The sequence below is a fragment of the Oncorhynchus keta genome, chromosome 24 (genome assembly GCF_023373465.1).
Source record: "Oncorhynchus keta strain PuntledgeMale-10-30-2019 chromosome 24, Oket_V2, whole genome shotgun sequence".
NCBI classification, from domain to species: domain Eukaryota; kingdom Metazoa; phylum Chordata; class Actinopteri; order Salmoniformes; family Salmonidae; genus Oncorhynchus; species Oncorhynchus keta.
The window spans coordinates 25531425-25537725 of NC_068444.1; positions in this window are offsets into that span (position 1 = coordinate 25531425).

The following is a 6301-nucleotide window of genomic DNA, read 5'->3' on the forward strand; positions in this document are numbered from 1 at the left end:
TTATTATCTACTTCACTTGCTTTGGCAATGTTAACATGTTTCCCAATCTAATAAAGCCCTTAAATTGAATAGAGAGAGAGAGAGAGAGAGAGAGAGAGAGAGAGAGAGAGAGAGAGAGAGAGAGAGAGAGAGAGAGAGAGAGAGAGAGAGAGAGAGAGCGAGAGAGAGAGAGAGACTGGCAGAAATTAGGTACAGCTGTCTGGCTGGCTACAGAGAGTGCAGGACAGCACTGCTCAAGGTCTCTTAGTGTTTCCTTATTACATTCCATGACTCATTTTAACATGATATAGGCCTGAATAAATCTACCACACACCCCACAAGGCTGATAAGGTATAGGAAGATATGAGTTGAAAGCGAAGAAGAAGGCCTGTGCCTACTTGGGGTAGATGGACATTTCGATGCACTTCTCTACTCATTCTTACTCCTGAGAGTGTTGTATTAATCATCTATGTTTACACAGAACATATCTGCTTGTAGGGTGGCTTGGAAAAATAACTGCAGAGATTATGGAATATGTCGGTTTGTGGCAAGTTGCACAGTATCTAAAGAAAAAGTTGGAGTGTTATCAGGATAACACTACTTAATGTTTTTACGCTTCTATCGCTTCTGTCCTCAGAAAGAATAAAGATCTTAGCTACTTCAGATCTATTATGGCAACAATATGTTTTCTTTTACATAATAACAGACATTAACATTTAAAAGTAAACATTTCAGGCAATCATATCCCGAATACAATTTGCCCATTCCTAACCTACAATTTGTCTGGAATGGTTGGGATCACAAAAGATGACTGCCTTCATTTTAGAGGACATAACATGTCTGCATGGAGCCAGGTTAACCGAAAACCTGGGCTCCAAAAATCCTAAATCGTAATGAGCTGGCCATTACATAGTAATCATTCTGCATTATGAATCATTTCTTATTCAACTGATACATCGGGGGACTGTTCCGTGCCTCTAGCTATAGATGACCCTCTCAGGGTTCTAAATACAACTTTGTCTTCACAATGATTGATAGTATCAACCAGATTTTGGCATCACAATTATTTGGAGCAAATCTCGCATAAGCTCCATCCGTTTCAAGTAGAAACACGTGGACAAAGCCAGATGTTGTGTTGCTGCTTGCTACAGTGTATAGCTCAGAGGCTTGGAGAGGAATGCTCTGTTTTCTGCCTTTAATATTACCTTTAAAACTATGCCTGCTACAGAGCTCCAAAGCCTAATGGGCTTTAGGCTTTAGTTCAGATATTAGATTCCTATTACAGTATTAAAAGTCTTCAAAGGTGCTTTTTTGAGAACACAATTTTATTACATTCACGTCCTGGCTGACTTTCTGTTGTCTTATGTCAAGAGTGAGATGTGTTTTGACAATAGTGTCTTGGCCACCATTCTCAACCTAGCCTATTCTCTGTAAGGGATGAGTATTGGGTTTCATTGTGGAAAACAGTAAGTCATGTCAGAGTAGACTGTAGCAGTTGCCACTGTGGCATAACGCCTTCTCTCTCACACAGTTACTCTTTGGTTATGACTTCTATGGGCCAATGAAAATATTGGGATTTCCTCTTTCTTCTTCGAGTTGTAAGGATTCTGGGCATCTAATTCAAACGAGGGGGTTTCCTGTTCCTCCTTTCATTAAGATGTGAAGGCTATAAGTCTCCACTGTTGATAACATTACTGTAAGACAGTCATAAAGACGTCCTTCTCCCAAATCCTATTGTCAGACTTTTATTTTAATATAATTCAAAAGTAAGGGTATCTCATTTCTCCTTTTTAAAGATGTGAAGGCTTCCTCCTACCAAATACTGTAGACTTTTATCTCAAATCCTTCTGGCAGTTTGTGAGGCAGGTATTTTAGCAGTACTTGTGAGAAAAAGGTTGTCCCTGGAGGCCATACAGACTGCTGAAACGCCACACTCTCATCCAGTCTGTTTCCATACTGACCACCAGCCTGAACCTTGACACTGTGACCTCAGAAATATACATTACTATCAATTCAGTTCAACAAAAACACCAAAATCACAAGTTCTGCTTACAACTCCGTCCTGCAGGTTTCCTCCTCGTTTCACTGGAACGGCAGTGTCTTAGCATCTTTAACGACTATGAATGTTACAGAATAAACTAAAACGGCAGGGATAGACCATCACAAACTCATCATGCATATCAGTTGTCTTTCCATTTACTGTAGCATAGCTTTGATGTCCAACGCACTTAAATAAAACATTGACATTCTGATTAAGTGTTTGAAACTCACTGTTCTCACTCCATGAACTTCCATTCCAACTGAAAGCAAGACCTTTCCCATTGCTCTGGTCCTAACATTATAAACTTAGTGAGTGATATTATTATATTATTATTATTATTAACTAACAACAGCTGCTTGATATCACTGTACAACTAGTACACATTTCTCCCCAAATTGAATTTGTTAGTTGAGCCAGACATTGAGTAGTTGGAACAAGCCTGATTTCTACTCAAAGATAGTGACAATGGGACTGCAATAACCAGATATCCCTATTTTGACAGGACACATTCATGATTACAGAGGACTGAAGGGCAGACGCAAACACTGTGTGACGGCTGGAAAGAAAGAGAGCAAGATTGTGTGTCTGCATTTTTAATTGTAGTTGAAAATACACACGCACACGCACGCACGCACGCACGCACGCACGCACGCACGCACGCACGCACGCACGCACACACACACACACACACACACACACACACACACACACACACACACACACACACACACACACAGACTATCATTATCCCTAACATTCTCTCTCTTATCAAAGGAGATTCAGGAAGTGAGTTTGCTTGCATTGTGGCTTGAAACTTCTGCCTCAGGGCACACCATGAACCATCTTCATGGGTTATTATGTGTCCTTTGTAAACAATGGCTTTATATAGTAGGCCTGTAGCAGTGAATTGTGAAGCACGTTAGAAATGAAATTATAAATGTGTAATAGACTGCTTATGAAGGGTATTCACAATATTATCAGGACATTGCACAATACAAGTACTTTCTTAACCACAGAGCCACAATGACAGTCAGCAAATCTTAAATAGGTGACATAAGATTTGATGAAATAGGTGATAGATTTCAAGTAATAGTACAGATCAACATATAGTACCAGTCAAAAGTTTGGACACACCTCCTCATTCAAGGGTTTTTCTTTATTTTTTACTATGTTCTACATTGTAGAATAATAGTGAAGACATAAAAACTATGAAATAACACATATGGAATCATGTCGTAAGCAAAAAAGTGTTTAACAAAACAAAATATAATTGATATTTGAGATTCTTCAAAGTAGCCACCCTTTGCCTTGATGACAGCTTTGCACACTCTTGGCATTCTCTCAACCAGCTTCATGAGGTAGTCACCTGGAATGCATTTCAAGTAACATATGTGCCTTGTTAAATGTTCATTTGTGGAATTTCTTTCCTTCTTAATGTGTTTGAGCACATTAGTTGTGTTGTGACAAGGTAGGAGTGGTATACAGAATATAGCCCTATTTGGTAAAAGACAACGAACAGCTCAAATAAGCAAAGAGAAACGACAGTCCATCATTACTTTATGACATGAAGGTCAGTCAATACGGAACATTTCAAGAGCTTTGAAAGTTTCCTCAAGTGCAGTCACAAAAACCATCAAGCGCTATGATGAAACTGTCTCTCATGAGGACCACCACAGGAAAGGAAGACCCAGAGTTACCTCTGCTGCAGAGGATAAGTTCATTAGAGTTCATTCAAGCCAAAATAAATGCTTCATATAGATCAAGTAACAGACACATGGCAACATCAACTGTTAGAGAAGGCTGCGTGAATCAGGCCTTCATGGTCGAATTGCTGCAAAGAAACCACTACTAAAGTACATCAACAATAATAAGAAGAGACTTGCTTGGGCCAAAAAACATGAGCAATGGACATTAGACCAGTGGAAATATGTCCTTTGGTCTGATGAGTCCATATTTTTGTTTCCAACCGCCATGTCTTTGTGAGAGGCATAGTAGGTGAACGGATGATCTCCACATGTGTGGTTCCCACCATGAAGCATGGAGGAGGAGGTGTGATGTGTGGAGGTGCTTTGCTGGTGACACTGTCTGTGATTTATTTAGAATTCAAGGCACACTTAACCAGCATGGCTACCACAGCATTCTGCAGCGATACACCATCCCATCTGGTTTGCGCTTAGTGGAACTATCATTTGTTTTTCAACAGGACAATGACCCAACAAACCTCCAGACTGTGTAAGGGCTATTTGACAAAGAAGGAGAGTGATGGAGTGCTGCATCAGATGACCTGGCCTCCACATTCACCAGACCTCAACCCAATTGAGATGGTTTGGAATGAGTCAGACCACAGAGTGAAGGAAAAGCAGTCAACAAGTGCTCAGCATATGTGGGAATTCCTTCAAGACGGTTGGAAAAGCATTCCGCATGAAGATAGTTGAGAGAATGCCAAGAGTGTGCAAAGCTGTCATTAAGGCAAAGGGTGGCTACTTCAAAGAATCTAATATATTAAATATATTTTTATTTGTTTAACAGTTTCTTGGTTACTACATTATTCTATATGTGTTATTTCATAGTTTTGATGTCTTCACTATTTTCTACAATGTAGAAAATAATAAAACTAATGAAAAACCATTGACTGAGTAGGTGTGTCCAAACTTTTGACTGGTACTATATGTACTATATGTATAGGTTATTGACAGATGCCTGTCTCCTAATCAATTGTTTGAACAGACAGTACTTCTCCTCAACTTTCATTTGGTTTTTTTAACATAACAGACAGTAGAGAAAAACTGTTTAGAGCTACAAAATGGTACCTGCAGAAGGCTGTAAACATGGCCCTGCATATGGAAATAAAGGGCAAACCACCCATAGACAACAGCAGGTGCAGGAAGGACAGAAAAAACACAAAGTACTGCAACTGCATGGATACATGTTGAATCATTTCTGAAATATAATTTATATTTTCTGCAAGGCTTAACCTGTGTCCAGGATACTAGCCCATATAGTCTATCTTTTGTTTTACAACAGTAGCTCAATAACGTTTTAATAATAATGCAGCAAAACATTTCATTTCCCCCTCTGATATGACGCTTTTTTCATTGTAATAAGAACGTTAGACATGTTTCTAGGTTGAATGCCCTTAGTGACATACAGCAGAAGAAAACCCGAATGGGAGAAGGAATGAGGTCAGATGTGGCCACGTTTATAGAAGCTGCAACGTGTCCTCTCACTGAGAGTGCAATGAGAGGGCTTTGTAATACTGCCACATTTCTTCTCTTCTTCTTCTCTAGCGTCATCGTACACATGGGAGGGAGGGGCAACCCAGATTTGGATAAGCTGCATTATGCATGTCATGCAATTACAGTGCATTCAATGCCAGCAGCGATCGTTGTGCTCGATTGTATGCCATTCAACAGTCTTTGTCAAATTTGTGTCAACCATACGCTGCATGTGATGAGTGAAACAAAATCACAAAATGAATGAGCCTTCTACTAACTCCTGAGAATAAAAACAGAATGTTGGATGCACATTTTAGGTATTTAATTTAATATAAGTTTTCTTCAATAATAAACACTTGAATGAGAGTGTATACAAGTCATCTATTCATTTCTAAATCATCTCAACAACTTCATAAACTCATAACACATATCGTTCAAAACATCAGTATCTCAAGCTTCCCCCGGGGCATTTCTATAAGTCATCTATAACTGGGCCACTCACATGCCATATAGTCTATGTCTAATCTCATCCTGATATGACTCAATAATGTTAACATCAGTGCAATCAATCAATACAATGACATGAGGCCCCTGACCCATGAGAGATGGAGGGTTCCCTAGCCAGCCTTGCAAAAACAATTAACATCTCTATGTGTAAAAGTCTGTGCATATAAGTCAATCAACGCTTAAAGTAATTGTCCAGTAAAAATCTCACGTGTAAAAGTTCATATATAATAACTCATACCCAAATAAGGTCCTATCATCATATTTGTGGCCAATGCATGAATTGGAGGAAATAAACAAACACTTCAAAAACCCTACATCATACTTGTATCTCAAACAGATAAAAAAAATGCTTGCTATTTCCTCATAGAGGATGACGTCATCCTCCTGAGGAGGATGAGCTGGCCAATCAGCCTTCTACTTGCATGAATATTTTGTATACACCCACACCATTCCAACACAGAACAGCTTATTTTTAACATACTATTTTAGAAGTTGAACTATTTAACTCAAATTGTAATTAATTGTAGGTCATATTTCATAGAAATCTGGAAACACTGGT